At 38.4% G+C, this 18,447-nt stretch overlaps 1 pseudogene; it reads right to left on the reverse strand.

The window, feature by feature from the left end:
• Positions 1-18,447, reverse strand: part of LOC143707655 (FGGY carbohydrate kinase domain-containing protein-like) — a 33,864-nt pseudogene that overhangs the window by 311 nt on the left and 15,106 nt on the right.

Here is an 18,447-nt window from a genome sequence, read left to right on the forward strand (position 1 = left end):
GAGAAGAACCAACCGTACTGAGAGTAAGCCTTTGGCACCTGAGAGACTGAGAAGAGTCAACCGTACTCAGAGTAAGCCTTTGGCACCTGAGAGACTGAGAAGAGTCAACCGTACTGAGAGTAAGCCTTTGGCACCTGAGAGAATCAGAAGAGTCAACCGTACTGAGAGTAAGCCTTTGGCACCTGAGAGACTGAGAAGAGTTCACCGTACGGAGAATAAGCCTTTGGCACCTGAGAGACTGAGAAGAGTCAACCGTACTGAGAGTAAGCCTTTGGCACCTGAGAAACTGAGAAGAGTCAACCGTACTGAGAGTAAGCCTTTGGCACCTGAGAGACTGAGAAGAGTCAACCGTACTGAGAGTAAGCCTTTGGCACCTGAGAGACTGAGAAGAGTCAACCGTACTGAGAGTAAGCCTTTGGCACCTGAATGTATCGAATAGAATCGAATGTAGTTCTTTAATGAGAACTAGTAATGTAGCTAGTTTTATTTAAGTTACTTATAAGCCATAAGCAATCGTCGATTAAAAGAGTATTTGGGGATTGCAGTTTGCTGTTTGACTTATCAATTTGTGTCGATAAAGTATAATAGGGTGAATCATGTATATAGTGCTTGCATAGTGCATATACTTGTAGCTGTTATGTATCTTTGGAAGTCCTTGAAATTAATAGGTTTCAAAGCGCAGCGCAGCGTTCCGCGTCCTGTCTAAAAGGTGCTTCAGTCCTAGGCGAACCTCCACGAACCCCAACCCCCCCTGTTTGTAGATAGATAGATAGCCTATATATACACACACACAAACATATACACAAAAAAAGTGTACATGCAGACCCGCTAACAACATGTCTATAATTAACTAAGAATGTGAATTATAAAAAACATGAATTATAGAAAGCATGAAAGGCCCAGTTCCTCATTAAGGCCATTTGGTTCTACTGTGTTAAGAGTGAAAATCCAGAAAGCGTCCCATTGTAGTAGGGACTTCACTATGTCACCTCCTCGCTGGGAGGGTAGAATTTTTTCAATACCCAAAAATTTTAAGGACGCACTGGAACCATGATTAGCTTGTACATAATGCCTCGCAATTTCATAGTCCATATTTCTGTTACGAATTGCTGCTTTGTGTTCTGCAGCCAGTAGCACCTCAATGCAGTACATGAGATCCACGGGGAGGAGTCGGATCAAGATCCAAGGGGTGGAGATGGGTAGGATTAGGGTTGTATGGAGCCACAGTCAGATGAAGCACAGGCTCCGATCACAGCGGCTGATATTGTTTGTGTGTGTGTGTGTGTGTGTGTTTTTTGTACCTGTATGGAGCCACAGTCAGATGAAGCACAGGCTCCGATCACAGCAGCTCCCAACAGAACGGCCTCTGGTTCGGCCGACAGGACCACCGGCAGCCAGTAGCACCTCAATGCAGTACATGAGATCCACGGGGAGGAGTCGGATCAAGATCCAAGGGGTGGAGATGGGTAGGATTAGGGTTGGGTTTAGGGATTAGGGGTGTGTTTAGGGATCAGGGGGCGGAGTTGGCTAGGTTTAGGTGTATGTAAGGTGGGAGGAGTGGATCCGACTCCTCCCCGTGGATTTCATGTTCCGCAGTGAGAACCATCTCCCGGCAGCCCTGAAACACACACACACATCCCTCAGAGCACTGACCCGTGGTGTTGGTCATGTCATGTCAGATACCTGAGTGTAGAGACCTGCACTTCTGCGAGACTACCCCGGGACCCAGCGCAACCGAGTGCGGCGCGGGACAATATTTGATGGGTGAATGCGGGTGCGGGCGGCAAGATATTATTGTGTGCGGGTTGCGGGAAAATAAAATTATTTGTGGGAAATATAGAACAAAATAAAATAACTAGAAACAAATAAACCGTTATTTATCTAATGCACAACCAACAAGGATAACTAAAATAAAAACGATTTACAGGCACATGGTCGGAAGCTAACTCTCGCGTGGTTCATAGGCGCAGAACAGCCAAGCCTACCACACAGAGGCAAAATGTCTGCACCGCATGACACACGCCATGTACTTTGCATTCCAGCTTCCAGCGCACCATCGGAGAGGGCTTTCAGTATTTGCGGTCGCATACTGGAGCAGAGACGGATTAATCTGAAGCCCTCATCAGTGAACGACATGCTATTCCTGCATGGGCACATTAAGTAGTCATACAGTTTTTTTTTTTATTGTTTTAGTTAATTCAGTTTTTTTTTATTTAGCTAAATATTTAAAATTGGTATATTTTGTTATTGAGGAATAAGGATAGTTTTTGTTTAATGTTTTGAAGGAATTGCTAAAAGCAAAGGCGGCATTCTTAAGCAGTATTAGGCCCTATATATAGGCTACTTTTGAACATGAAAGAAATCCAGGTTTATTATTATTATAAGATACTTTATTAGGCTATACTATAATCATTATGGTATATTTTTATTTATGTACATTTCTTACTTTTTTACTGTATTTATTTGTTCTAAGTTCCTTGTTCATGTTCATCCATTGAATTAAACGCAAATAAAACGAAACATTTGTTTATTTTCCGTTTATTTTTTATTTTATTTTTTATATTCAACAGGGGAGCAAGTGAAAAAAATCACAGAGTAGCAGGCAGAATATGCAATGTATTTAAAAAAAAAAGTACTTATACGTTTACCCGCGGGATTTTGCGGGCGGGAGCGGGACGAAACTTGATTGTTGGGGGCGGCAGCGGGAGAAAACAACATATATTTTTGCAGGAACGGGATAAAATCCGTCCCGCGCAGGTCTCTACCATGTCAGATAAATGAGTGAGTGTGTGTGTGAGTGAGCATTGACCCGTGGTGTTGGTCATGTCATGTCAGATATATGAGCGTGTGTGTGAGTGAGCACTGACCCGTGGTGTTGGCGTGTGTCTATACGAACAGCGCGTTCTTGCTCAGCCCCCCGCACAGGAAGAGGGTTGTGATGTCATATCCTGCCTCTTTCATGGCATCTAGGATGTGTCTGGTGCCAAGCTTCATACAACAGAGACACACAATCACATTAACACTGTAATACTGAACACTTAGTTAGTGTGTGAGTGAGAGTGTGTTTGTGTGTGTGTATGTGAGAGAGAGTGTGTGTGTGTGTGGTGTGTGTCTTACAGCGATGGCCTGAAGAGTTGCTAGATACAGCAGAGCTAAATCATCCAGTGTCTGTGATAAAGTGAGTCCCACAACCTGCACACACCAGCAGTGACATCATCAATCAACTCTCCACCACTGCAAACATTAGTTATAAAAGCTAAAACTATCTGATGTGTCTTTTTTCTTAATGGTTAAAAATAAGAAATTATATTAAACGTAAAGAAAATCTTTCTTTCTAGAACGTAAAGAAAAAAGTACTTTCTAGGGCTATTAACATTATTTTCATGACATTAAGCAAATGTCCCTGTTAAATCCACATTTATGTCCTCTGAAATAAAGGAAAAAAGCCCAAAAATATAATTAAAAAAAAAGATTGTCATTATTATAAATGTTAATTTGGAGTTCATTCTCAATATTCTCATTCTAGCAGCACCATAGCAACTGCCTACCAACTACACTAACAACCCTAGCAACCACCCACAACATCCGAACAACTGCCTGGTGCCAAATTTTGCCGCAGTAAGCACCACTCACATATTCTGCAGAAAATGTACGTCCAGTTATCAGTTTTATTAATAAATAATAAAAAATTAAATTAAATTAAAGGCAGTACAATGAAAACTATTATATTTTTTCATCAGCACTGTAACAAGCACAGCGTTCCTCACCGATCCCCGTGATGTCTGGTCGGCCAGAGGAGAGCGGTTGCCGTGGAAATCAGGCCAGATGTGCAGGCCGGCCGTCAGCTGCTCCGGCTGTGCTGCGTCTCCAGACATGTGCTCCAGATGGAGGTTCAGGCAGGAGTAAACGTGTTTCCCACTGCAGAGAAAAGCTCAGCGATCAGACTGAGTGAGAACAGAAACGCATCAGAGCGGCTGATGCTCACCTCTTCTCCGCCTGCTCTTTCAGCTGCCTCGAAGCGGCGTGTCCGTTCACCACATGGTCCACCTGAAAGCACATGACATCGCTCTAATTAAGATATTCATATATTTTCATGTAAACCATCTGTATATATAGCGTATTATGTGTTTATTGTAACGTTTGTCACAATGTCCTGTAGTACAGTGATGACTGTCTGGAACCAAGCAGCCAAACTACCAACCAACCAATAAACTAAAAAAACAACAGCCAACCAATCAACTACACCAATCAATCAGACCAAACAACCAATTTAAAATATCAACCAAACAACCAACCTAACGACCAACAAAACCAACCAATCAATCAAACTACCAAGGAAACAACCAACCAAAAACCAAGAAAATAACCAAACAAACAACCAACCAACCAAGAAACCAACTAATAAACCAAACAACCAAGAAAACCACCAACCAAGTAAAAAAACGACCAATCAACCAACAAACCAATAAAGACAACAACCAATCAACCAACCACCCACCAACCAAGAAAACAACCAACCAACTAATAAACCAAACCAAGAAAATAACCACCCAACTAATCAACCAATCAACTAAACCAACCAATAAAAACAATCCATCAATCAACCAAACCAAGTAGAAAACTAACCAATCATCCAAGAACAATACAACCAATCAACCAAAAAACCAATCGAATCAATCAACCGATCAATAAACCGAGAAAAAAAAACAACCAACCAAATCAACCAACCAACCCAAGAAAAACAACAAAAACCAAACAACCACTCCTTTCAAGAACAAAACAACCAATCAATCAACCAATAAACCAAGAAAAAAACCCAACCAACCAATCAAATTAATCAACCAACCCAAGAAAAAACCAACAACCAATCGAATCAATAAACCAAGAAAAAACAACAACCAACCAATCAAATCAATCAACCAACCAACAAACCCAAGAAAAAAACTAACGAATCAATCAACCAAACAAACAATCAACCAAGAAAAAAACCCAACCAACTAATCAAAATCTACCAACCAACCAATAAACCAAGAAAATAACAAAACAACCAACCAATCGAATCAATTAACCAACCAATAAAAAAACAACCAACTACCCAACCAATCAAATCAATTAACTAATCAACCCAAGAAAAAAACAACCAACCAAGTAGAAAAAACAAACAAACCACCAATCATCCAAGAAAAATCAACCAATAAAACAAACAACCAACCAATCAAATCAATCATAAATCAATCAAGAAAAAAACCCAACCAAGTTACCAATCAAATCGATCAACCAACCAACCAATCAATCAATTAATCAACCAAGACATCATGGCTCTGTTTCAAACCCAAATAAACGGTCTTTCTGTCAACATTCTCAAGCAGCGTCTTAACACAAAGCACAACCTCATAAATGACTGAAGCTCTGAGCATCAAACAAACACAGATCGCACAGGAGACTCGACTCACAAAGGAGTCGAACAAGGATAAAAACACAGTGAACGCACAACTATTCATAGTTTTCACTGGAGTTGGCTATCGTTTTTTTTTTTTCGGTGCCAAATCAATACTTTTAAAACGGTACCGCTGCCTAAACGGTGCCTGAACCGATACTTTAAAAAAAGAGCCTCAAAACGATGGTGAATGACATTAAAGAACGGCTTTTTTATTGAAAAATAAATAAATAAAATAATCTTAAAAATTAACAATATATAGATTTTTTTAAAGTATACTGAAATATTTAAAGTGTACTAAATACAAAACACAACAAATTTTCATAATAAATTCACAATAAAACCCAAGCCACCTAACCCAACTACAATAATTTAACACTAAATAGCAGTTACATTTCTAATAACAGCAAAGTAGTGTGTATTCTTGGTGTGCTACAAACTAGCTTCTCTTTTGCAGAAATATTAACACATTTCTTGTCTTCTCTGGCCAAATATGACACCTCTCCTGACTCCTGACTAATGTATTAGATCTATGTAGGTCTGTTATTGTAGGGACATCAACTTTACATTTTCACACTAAACATGGTGCGGAACAAAACGTGATTGTGATTGGTTGCGTGACGGGCGAGTCAGTCCTTGGCTGATATTTTTTATTCTTAAATACATGTAAGTGAATGTGTTTTGTCTTTTAAGAAACCTTTATAATGGTCATGATTCATGTTAGTTGATCTAACGCATAATGTTCGCCATGTTAGTGCGCACCGCAGTTCAGAGAATTGCATCTGTCAGATTTAGGCCTATAGCGCGTCAATTCATCCACTTCTCCCAAAATACATGAAAGTGGCCAATGAAGTGTGAGAAGAATAGAGTAAATTTTATAGTTACCTACACAATATGCATATAAACACTTCTTCAATTTATAATTGAAAGGATTGTTATTGCTGCTTCCATGGACATCGTTGTGTATTTTACAAACAATAAATGTATTGTTTGCTAGTAGGTAGTCTATTTATGTGTCTAATCACACCGGCGTGAACGATCGTACGTGTTAAAGGGTTAACTAGCGATCACGTGCGGTGATGATGCTTCTTACGTCCGTTTCGGAGAACCAGAGGGAAGTATTTCAACCGACAGCTGAGGCATAAGTCCGAGTACATGTCGGTTACTTATGGTTCGTTTCCGAGCGGTGCGGTACGGTACAGTACAGTATGGTACGCAACTATTTCCGTTTCCACTGCCAAAAGCCATACCACTTTTTCAGTACCCTTCCGTTGGGGTACTTAGCACAGTGGTACGGTACCTAAAGGGTGGAGCTAGACTCACTGCAGAATGTTGATTGGTTGACAGAGAATAGTCACTTGCACGTGCTAAAAGGGGAATGACAACATAAGAAGCACCATTTTTTAATATACAGTTGAAATATATTACTGTCATTGTGTCTCAAAATGTCATTTTAAGAGTTTTTCAGGTGAGAATGTAGTTGTTTAAAGCTGAAATCTGTGGTTTATTTATAAAGATTTATGAAAATTTGATCTAGGTTGTGAGATCCATTCCAGGCGATCACAGGGCGTTCGGCGCTCATGTACCCCGCCTGGAACAGCCTTTACTCGGCTAGTCGTTCTGATGTTTGCCGCTGACGTCTCTGTAGTGGTTAAATATGAGATATAATTCGTCTTGTGTAGACCTAACGGGCGATCTTTGGTCTCGTGAATCTATAATTTGTTCCCTGGCTAAGTGAAGTTTCAAAACTTTATATATTTAGGCTATTTAACTTTACTGTTGTAACGTTAGACTAGAGCGCTGACTTTTGACTGAATGGTTTGCTTTATTTCTTATTGTATAGCTTCTTGTACCTTTTACTTATACTTTTATAATGGCTATTATTGATAAAACTGAAGTTTAACAAAAAGAGACAGAGTTGAGTTTTGTCATTTTTAATTTTATTACAGTGAAGATGAGCACTGTAATGTTGTTTACTGCAACATTTGTTGTTTAGTACAAATGCACATATTGCCTGGACCATATTAATAATTGTAATATTTTTAGAATTTAAATGAAAAGAGGCAGGGTTGTTTTATATTTCGTTTTGTTATGAATAGGCTAACGTTATGCATGCAGTGAATATAACCAATACGCATTGCCTGAACCCCATTTGTGTGGCTATGATGTTTAAGATTTCTTTAACCCTCTGGGGTCGACAAACGCGCCGGCACGTTTTGCTCGATTTTTTTCACATACAGTAGCAGGAAAATAGACTTAAAATACTCTGTCATTTTTGGTCATACACACTTAAGAAATATAAAAAAATAAACTGTTGAATGTCTATTTTTTTATGTGTCCACTTACAATCGAAATAAAACATTGTGCTTTTGTAAAATAAAGAAAATAAACAGGGTGTGCTTTCTGTCTCTCCATCTCGGTTAACCTTTTTTCTGGAGCACGTCTCTAAACTTAAACAAAACTCAGCGAATACTATTCACCCAAGCATGAGCAATATATCTTTATAATCATTTAAGTTTGTACTTTTAAAATATCTAATTCAAAACTAAAATAAATATTCTCTGTTTATGTAATCTATAAAAAAGAGAGAGGTGTCAGCCGATCTCATTATCGTTCTCTCAGCTCATTATTCTGCTAATCTGACACGCCCACGGAGAGCGCGCGGTATTCAAACGCAAATGATCTGAAGCGACACATGCAAACGTGTCAACGTCCCTCATAAACGCGATAACACAACAAATTTAATCATCAGATTAATGTACCTTTTCGGCTTGTGAGGCTGTGACTGTGAGGAGTAATCCTGGGACATTTACCTCAGAACATGTACTGGTTTATTTTCATTTTGAGGAGCGACCGATCTAGCCGAGAATTGTGAGTAGCTACCCTAAGTTTTTTATTCTTGTGCTTTGTTCTAATGTCTGTAAATGCAAAAAGACTTTAAATTTGAATCACGTTTCTGTGTGTGAATGAATTAACGGCACAGATGGGCGCTGTTGTTTATGTTTAGCCTACTATGTTACAGATGAAATATGAAAGATAACTATGGGATCAAATTCCCGCCAAATATATTGCGGCCACGGATCAAAATATAATAAGCGTGAATCAAAAATGGGATCAAATTCCCGCCAAATGTATTGCGGCCACGGATCAAAATATAATAAGCGTGATTCAAAAAATAACAAGCATGAATAAAAACTTTAAACACATTAAAAAATATTTTTCACAAAAAGTTTATTTTAAACTTTACAAGGACTTTTAAGCAGTAAAGCTATCTGAACTCTGGACATATACAAATAATTAAATTCCTCCTTTTTTGAGGTAGCCTACATTTTAATGCGCACACTGGTAATTGGTGTTAGACAATGGCTCATGATTATCCTAAAGCAGCTCTAAAACATCATGCAGTTTTGAAACACTACATTTCTTTGCTAAAATTAAGTTAAAAACGACCATTTTACCCGTCTGAAGAATTTAGGACTTTGACCTTTCAATGCTACACACAGCCTTTATATTATTTAGTTCCATTACAGACAAGGCATACAGTGCAAAAAGTACAAGACGAATACAAAGGCATTTGTGGTACAGTTCAGAGTATGTAAAACAAAGAACAACAACTAAAATTTAAAATAAACCTGTAGCCTTTGTAAAAGGAAAAAAGATGCACAGCCTACCTGGTGATCCGTTACAGTTAAATACGCCATCCTGAAATATTTTCTTAATTGTTGTTGTTAAGCGATCATATAGCCTAGGTAGCATGGTAAATGAATTCTAGACTAGATAGATGTACCATTTGACTAAAGATTAATGAAAATGATAGTGTACAGAGGAGATTACAGAAACCAGGTGGATTTGATATGCAGTGATTTATTATAATTATTGTGTTCATTTGCATAGCTACATAATTGCATATTACTCTAGGATTAATGTTTTAAATATAGCTTAAATTTTTAATACAGCAACATGAAAATTATTGAAAAGATCAGGGATAGGTAACGTTTCTGGAGTGCCGCTGTCCTGCAGAATTTAGCATCAACTCCGATAAAAACCTAGCTAGCAGTATTAATAATCCTAAAGATGATGATTAGCTGGTTCAGGTGTGTTTGATTAGGGTTGGAGGAGCTAAACTCTGCATCCAGGAGGACCGACATTGCCCTTCCATGTCATAGATTAAATATGAAAGTAAAACGGCCAGTAGGTGGTGGCAAGTTACTGTCTTTATAAGTGAGTCATTCATTCAAACTTCTCGTTCAAATCAGGAATTCTTTAATGAAACACTGTTGTGTGGCTCGCAGGTGATCGACGCTCACAGTGCAAGGTCCAGAAGTAAGGCCAGGGCTTTAAAGATGATCTGAACTGAAATTTGAAAAAATGTGATATAACAGATGTATTTTATTTATTCTCATTGGTACAATTATTTAAATGGCAGAATTTGTTGAAAGGGATAAAATGGTATTTTGAAAATGTTGTTGTTGTTACACGGGCGCGCCATGTTGGATTTCAACATTCAACTACGTCACTGGAATGGTAGGCTACTCCGATGCTAACCAACACTATCAGAGCTAGCTTCTCTCTACCCCATGCCTTGTCAACAAAATTATTCTAGTCGTGATTTCTAGTGTTTAATCCTAGGTACGAGAGACAGATGTGTTGAAAACATCAATGAGTACATGAAGCGTCTGACATCAAATGTTTTATTTAGCTACAAGTCCAACGCATACTAGAATCCTTGATGTTCAGCTGAGGGGAAAAGATGTAACGTTAACGTTAGTTCACTGCACAGGATGGGAACGGAATCTTATTCATCCTTCCCAAATGCCCCCTCGCCCAAAGAGTGAACTGCCGGTACACTGTTAAGCTTAACAGTCTGAGAAAAGGATATAAGTTAGCCTGGCCTAGCGCAGTCGCCAATTCGTAAAATACACTGTTACATACCAGCTACTTATGGGGCGCTCCAGCGTCTCAGCTCGGACATCCCTTAGAGATAGCATAGCCACCTCCAACATGTCTCTCTCACCGCACAGCATCCGAAATGAACGGTGCATGGTGATGCATTTTCGCCGATCAATAAATGTTCCAGGTTGACCTCTCTTCAACAGATCGACTCCGGTGCAGTGTCCATGCTCCGGCAGCGCCCGCTTCCCCCAAACGATCCTGTACTGTATGTGGAGCCTGAAACTGGTCGTTCTCCATGTGGTGGTAGTCAGATACAACTGGCATGTCCCTCACATGCTCAAATGCGTAACTCATGCCATTAAAATTACTCATTTTCGTGTGTGTATATAGGACTTGCAGCTGTTGCTTATATACCTTCGCGGGTCCTACCATGCCAGTGACGTCATCGAAATTGCCAGCGTAACAAACGCAATTTTTGTGCTGCTTAAAAAAAGCTATATTGATATTTTTAGTTACAATTTTTAATGTAAATTACTTTTAATTGTCATAAACAACATGTTATCAACGTTGATTTTTTTCAGTTCAGTTCATCTTTAAAGGTTAATATGATGGATCGTCAGACAGGCACAACTGTCAACTAACGACACAACAGGTCGTCGTCGTTAAAGTGACGAATTTAACGATAACGGATCGCCAGGTAGACGTAACAGGTCGAGTTCCAGGCACACATACAGTTTAACGGTGTCCTGCCACGGAAAGATTTTTGCCAGCTGAGCTGATGGTTATCTTCACCTGTAGCTACGAGAGAACATCAGTACAGTAGCGCGAGTCGCATTGGAGTGACGTCAACTCCCCTCTTCGTTTGATTGGCTAGAGGAGGAGCTGTCAATCTAGAACCAGTGGACCAATGGTGACGCTTAAGCCCGCCCTAATTTACATGAAACTCGAACTGCAACATTTGGAAGAGCAAGCCCAGAACATGGAAAGATGAGCGAAGAGGAAAACAGCACAAGCGTACCAAAAAATAAATTATGAGCAGAAAATGAAAGAGCGCAAAGTACAGAGTTATAAAACCAAGGAAAACATCATTTTAAAGAAAGCATGAAAAATATTTTTTAATGTGTTTAAATTTTTTTTTTCCATGCTTGTTATTTTTTGATTCACGCTTAATATATTTTGATCCGTGGCCGCAATACATTTGGCGGTAATTTGATCCCATAGATAACATTTCGTAGTTTTGGATAGATTATAAAGATTTTATTCTAAAATATCAAATAAGCTTTTGTCATCCAGTTTCGGCTCATATTTTAAATATATAGTAGGCTATGTTCTGTCAAAAATAAACTCATCAACTAAGTTGTTATTATAGTGTTTGTTCCAATGTAAGCTATATAAAAACTAATGAATCCTTAACTTTAAAATATGTATGATAATACTGTAGGATAATACTGAGGAATACTGTAGTAAGTTTTTTTCATTCTCAAGTGAATCGCGTTTCTGTGTGTGAATGAATGAACAGCAGAGATGCGCTGTTTACCACAACTCGCAAAAAGACAGTTTAAATTTGAATCGCGTTTCTGTGTGTGAATGAATGATCCGCTTTTAGCAAACTATATTGCTATACTGAGATGAGTAAAAATCGACTGAAATATGTTGAAATAAAATGTATTTGTATAAGCAACGTATTAAACTGCAAATTAACATTTATATTTCTAATATAAACGAAAGACCTATGTTACAGACATATGAAAGACAACATTTCGTTGACTAGTTTTGGATAGATTATACATTTTTACTGTAAAATCTTTGCCATCTCAAATAAGCTTTTGTTTGCCAATTTTGCTGATATGTTAAATAGCCTATAGCAGGGGTTCTTAACCTTTTTGATGTCGGGGCCCAAATTTTACAGTACAAAGTGGCCCAGGGCCCATTCAAATATTAGCACTGTATTGGTTTATTGATCTCACCATTGGTTTGATTTGTATTCAATAACTAAATGAAATCCACTTGCAGTTTAACAGGTTATTGTGTATGTAAACATGCACATAGGCTACAACAAGATGCAAAACACACAACAATTCATGGAACAAATCAATCTGCATCAAGAACAAATTTAAAGGCTCAAGTCAGGCATATTAGCCTAACTAGTGCTGCACGATTAATCGTATCGCAATCGCGATGTCAAGCCAATGCGATTATATGAAGCAAAATGCTGCGATTTTATATGAAATAAACAAATAGGGCTATTAACGCAATTAACGCAGCATCTGTTATTTTTGTCATCCTTTGGCTAGTGTTACATGATCCCGCTCTTATTCGTGCGAATGCTTTTGAACCATTCATGCGCGACAAGACAAAAGAGAATTTGCTGTATCACTTGAATCACTGCCTGTGAATGTCACTGCCTGTGAAAATGTATATAAATAAAAATAAAAACAATAAAATGTGTTGCTTAAATAAATAAATGCATAATAATATTTTTCAAAATAAATAAGTTGTAAATTAAAATTTAAATAAAGTGCAAATTAAAAAGTATAGCTTTATAATCTGCAAAATAATTTGATAATTGTTTCAGCAGTCTACATTTTTGCATGGTAGAACCTGAAGTTGCTCTTCATATCTGTTATAAATGAACAATAACAATCACAACAGTCCAATTTGAACAAGCTACAACTCCCTATTTATGTTCCCCTCTTAATGAGACACTTGGGCCTGCTTCACAGATAGTGGTGGGATGGTGCATTGTAACGGCTGTTTCACACCGCAAGCGTGAGCGGGGCTTGAGCAGTGCGTCAGCGTAACTACATCGTCACTGCAGCTGCAGACACGCGAGAGTATTCACACTGGAAGCGTTTGTACAGTGTCACAGTAGCGGCTCCAAAGCTACATATAAGCGAACAATTATTTACAAAGACAACTATACATTTGATTTTAGAAGTTGGTAAACCATATAAATGTCAGTAAACAACAAAACAACCAAGAAAACAGCTCCAATCTTGTCGTTTGAGTCATAGCATATTTTCAATAGGTTTACAAGAATGCAAACTCCGCAGATAAAGCACACACACACACACACACACAAAACCGCACACTCGGGTTTGATTTGGGTTGTGCTAGCCTATGTAGCTGTCTGTGTATTTCATAAACTAAAAGAAAGTTTTTATATAATATTTTCTGGCTATTTTACTTTAGGTTTTTTAGTTTTTTATAATACACCATACTTTCACCCAAACTGAATTTGCCTATATTCCTTGCCTTTTTTGCCTACTCTAGTTCTTGTTAAAACTCACTAGACATGCTTATTCTGTGCATTTTGGGCACTTTTTGTGTGAAATAAAATTTATTTTGTCCATCTAAAGTGTGCTTTCACTTTAATGGAGCGTGAGCATCGCAGCAAAAATAGACTCGGCACCGAATCCCCCGCTTCACTGCTGCTCACGCGACGCTCCTGCTTGACGCTCACGCGCTGCTCCTGCTCGCAGTGTGAATGCACTCATTGATTAACATGCAAGAAAAAAATATGCGCTGCTCACGTGCCGCTGACGCTTGCGGTGTGAAGCGGCCGTAACTGTCTCATGGATAACAGTGGTCATTCTGGTGTCTTCAATTGATAACTAGTTTGGTCCCGCGGCCCTCGCGGCCCACAGGTGAAAAACGTAAAGTTTTTTGCGGCCCTCCAGGTGGCGCTCGGGCCGCGGCCCTATGGTTAAGAATAGGTGGCCTATAGTATGTTTTGTCAAAAATAAAGTAATCAAATAATATGTTATTATGTGTTTGTTCCAATGTAGCCTAGGCTATATCCAAAGTAATGAATCCTTAACTTTGAAATATGTATGATAAAATGTATACTTTAGTTTTTACAAAGAAAGATTGCACTTGAATTGTTGTTGTAATTGTAACATTTTTAATAAAAAAATATATTTACAAGGTAGATGTAAACAAACTATTAAAAGGTAAATATAAGCCTTTTCTTTAAATATTTTTTATTGAGTTTTATTAGTGACAAATTTGGGGAGAGGATACTGTTGTAAACCTTGTTCTTCTTAAGTGTAGAAAAACTCAGAAGCGAAGACCAGGAAACTTGGCTTATCTTTAAAGCAGGATTCTTTATTTGCTTTAGTCTGCTTCGTCCAAAATCTTACCCAAGTCTAACTAAGGCAGTATACATTTTTGTTCATATAACCTTTCAGGGGGAGGAATTACATAAAGGTGGAGACACTCTGAAACAAAAGCATGTAAATGAGGCATACAAGTTTAGGAACTTGCCCTAGACTGAGAGTGTTACCCATCCTAATCCAATCAGCATAACAGTGTAATGTAAATATCCTAATCCAATCAGCCTGACTCTTCACCGATACCTTCACATTATCATAGAGCTTAATGGCCAGGCAGTGGATAAAGACAAAAGGTGATAGTCTCAGTGCTCTAATCAATTTAACTTACAATAGAGAGAGCAGGACAGACAGGAACAGGCAGGTCTGTGACATCAGATGAGAAGTAACAAAACGGTTAATGTCATATGCCTCAAAATGGTAACTTTCTCAGATAAAATACTGTTGAACCTAAATTGAAACATTTTAATAAATTTGTAACACTACAACGCCTATCAAGTAAGGGTACTGTTGGCGGTGGAAATGCAAGCCAGATCAGGGTTTACCATCCCAAATCGTACTGTACTGTACTGTACCGTAACGTACCGCTCCGTGGAAACGAGCCATTAGGTACCGGTTCCATATTGGTACCAGGTTTCGGTACACAACCCTTGTTTTCACTATGAAAATCTTCACACCCTGTTAGAAATATATTTTCTCCCTCAGCATAAATCTATAACATAAGAAGGATTCTTTGTTCAGCCTAAAACTGACACGTTTGCACATTCTTTTCTATGTATGTAAAGTTAAACATCTGGTATTCATTAATGAGGAAGGGAGCCCCCTCCCTTCTCCTTTCTCTTCCTTTTCTTTCTTTGTGTTTCTATGTTACACATTGAAGAGCTTCCTCTGAGCTCCAGGCTTGCAAGGAGATTCTAGCGCATACTGCCCATATAAAGAAGTTGTAATATAAAGTCTATATGATATGCCAATGATGTAATGTTTGGTTCTATTGGTTAGACTTATACTCCTCCCTGTAATACTTTGCCTATATAATGTATAATTTAGACATTATGAGCCGAGCATTTTGTCTCCCTCCGGCGCTGGAGTTGTGAATTGTTTATTCATAATAAAAAAACAAGAATTTGGGCACTTCTCGTTTGGACCATTTCATTTCGATTCTAACACTTGGGGGCGTCGTCAGGGATTTCTCCAGACAGGTAAGAACTTTTTTTTTTTACAAAAGAGAAAGTTGATTCTTACTGTCTGCTGAGAAAACGTATTTGTAGTGCCGTGATTTTTACCATATTTGGTGAAATCAGCCTCGTGTTTTAATTAATGCGGGAAGAGCAGAAAAAAGGGAACTGATCTCTCTCTCTTTTTTGTTATTTGTCCTTGTATAAAACGATACAGGACGGTAGCCTCGTATTTTTAATAAAAAATGTGAGAAGAACAAGCAAAAGAGATTTGAGCTCCCTCTTTCGATGTTATTTGTCTTTGTTTAAAACGATACGGGACCGGTTATCCTCGTGTTTTCGATAAATGCGGGAAGAACGTAAGGAAAATTGATCACTTTCCTCCGTTTTTTGCAAGAAAAAAATAGATTTGCTACACAGATAATTTGTTTTCTTTTGCAAAGTCTATTTTAATTTCCCTTTGGTCTAGGGCTATGAATAAATAAATCACTATTTTTTTTCTTTTAACTTTCTCTTTTCTTTTCTTCTCTCTTATTTCTCTCTCTATTTGCCAATTTACTAACACAATTAATTTGAAATTGTATACTTTTCTTTGAGTTCTGTAAGGAACCTAGCTATATGAAATATTAATAATCAATAATAACTTGTTATGATTAATTTTGAATATTTGGGTCAGTTAATTGGATTAACTTGACATGGCTAAATTAATATTACAATCAATTAATCAGTTCGTCCAACGAACTCTTTTGATTATTCATTTATTCTAAGAAAAGGGTATCTTCCCTGGCCACAGAAGAATAATTATTTCTTAATATGTACAGCGTTTTGAGCATGTAGCAAGAACCGAAACCATAAAGGGACTTCGTATTGCAAGCAAATCAGAACCAAATACATAAAGTGCATAAGTTTTATTAACTAAATCATAAACATGAATAAACTAAACACACACATATACAGAAATAGGTAAGTGATAGGATTAAATTGGCAACCGGAGAAAGGGTCTATGAGAAGAACCATCAGAATTTCATTTTCACATTTCATTGAATTGAATACTTGCATTTGTAGTGGGAACAATTCTTGAAGTTGTTGAAAATTTAAGTCGTTGATGGTTCCGGCAGTGTGAAGTGGAAGTTGGTTGAGAGTTCTCTTTCTCCAGGAACGCATGGCTGGTTTGGTCAGGGCCTGGGGCCCTGTTGAGGCCATGCTGAGCACTCAGGAGAAGTGAGGAAGTCGGAAGAGTGAGTGATTGGAGTCGTTGTTGGTTGGAGTCTTTGTTCCAAAACTCCTGAGATTGTCCTTGGTTCTTTGTGAGAGTCTTCTCTCTCCTGCCTGTGCCCATATCTGGTTGGATCGAGGCCTGCTGGGCCCTGGGGCCCCTGTGGAGGGGGAGGGGGTTCCCCAGGATCACCAGAACAGTGTTGCGGCTGGATGAAAGAACTAAGAGAGGGAGGTCACATGTGGGCTGTCTCTAATAAAGCCTGGAAAAGATCCTCCCCTAAGGGTTGAACTCGACCAATCAGAAAGGTGACATGTCTGAGAGGGAAAGTGGCTCTTAGTTGATTTACGGGTCTTTGTCCCTAGCGTGGTTATACCTTCATTAATGCTCAGATAGCTATAACACATCCACACTGCATTCTAGAAGAAGGTGATGAACATCAAAGTGTGAGTCATTAAATGAGGATTAATTAGGTAGGAGGCATGATACAGGTGAGGTTACATTGATCGTTAGTTGGTTGTATACCAGGATACATACCATAACATATACCTAATAGTACACGAGACAGTCAACCATTTACACTGTTTCTTTCACAGTTTTATGCATGTTCATTTATAGATCAGTTAGTCTATGATTAATGCAGCAAAGTCTGTTTTAAAGAGGGTTTCTGTTTCATAGTCTCTCTCTTGTGCATGTGGCCACATTCCTCGGAGGTCGTAAAATCTCCTCATCATGCCCTGTAACATGACACTGTTTCTGCCCCTTGTGTTCGTTCATTTGGGCTGTTAGTTTTGGAGTTTCATAAACCTTTGTATATAATGAATAATTAGTGTCTGATTGGTCCATACCCTACAGTTCCATTTGGCTATATTGCAATTTATTTAAGTTGCATGAAGGAGAAATTTTTGTGTGTGTACAATGGGGAATAAAATTAGTCCACCGTTAGAAAATGAATCTCCGAAAGATTTTATGATTAGAAATAATCAAGCCTTTTTTACGGAGCCATATGTGTCAAATTTAGCTGGCTGGTCAACTGGCAAAACACAATTAGATGCGTTTCCTCGTGACGGCTCATTTAAAGACACATATATGCGTGAAGCAAAATACATGATTTTTGGAAATTGGGGCGATCCCGATTGGGATTATTCGTATATGAAACGTACCTATAAGATCTGGAAAGACATGCAATCTTATTGGAATCGTGGTCCAAAAGTGGATAACAACAAAAATCTTCCTCCCCCTCAAGCTGAACAGCCTGAGAAGGAGAAAGTTATTTCACATCCTGCTGAAGTCAGAGCGCCCCTCCCTCCCAGATATGAGAGCATTCAAACTTCTCCTGTCTCGGAACCTATAAAAAATAAATCCTACCCTGTTGATGAAAATTATTTACTATTTGTGAACACATTTTTGAATAACATGCACAACGAGACTGCACAAATGATTCGAATAACTATAACCAACATTAGTAACATTTCTGTTGATGAATTGGGTAGACGCTTGCGTGAACTGTCGTCTGCTGGGGCATTTGAAAACTCCAGAGGAAAAGTTCCCGCAATGTTCCAAGTAAATTCCACTGTCCAAAATCGCCCGCCACCCAATGTTAGGAATGACATA

Source organism: Siphateles boraxobius, unplaced genomic scaffold, assembly GCF_051911475.1.
Source record: "Siphateles boraxobius isolate OS27281-9 unplaced genomic scaffold, OSU_SipBor_1 42, whole genome shotgun sequence".
NCBI classification, from domain to species: Eukaryota; Metazoa; Chordata; class Actinopteri; order Cypriniformes; family Leuciscidae; genus Siphateles; species Siphateles boraxobius.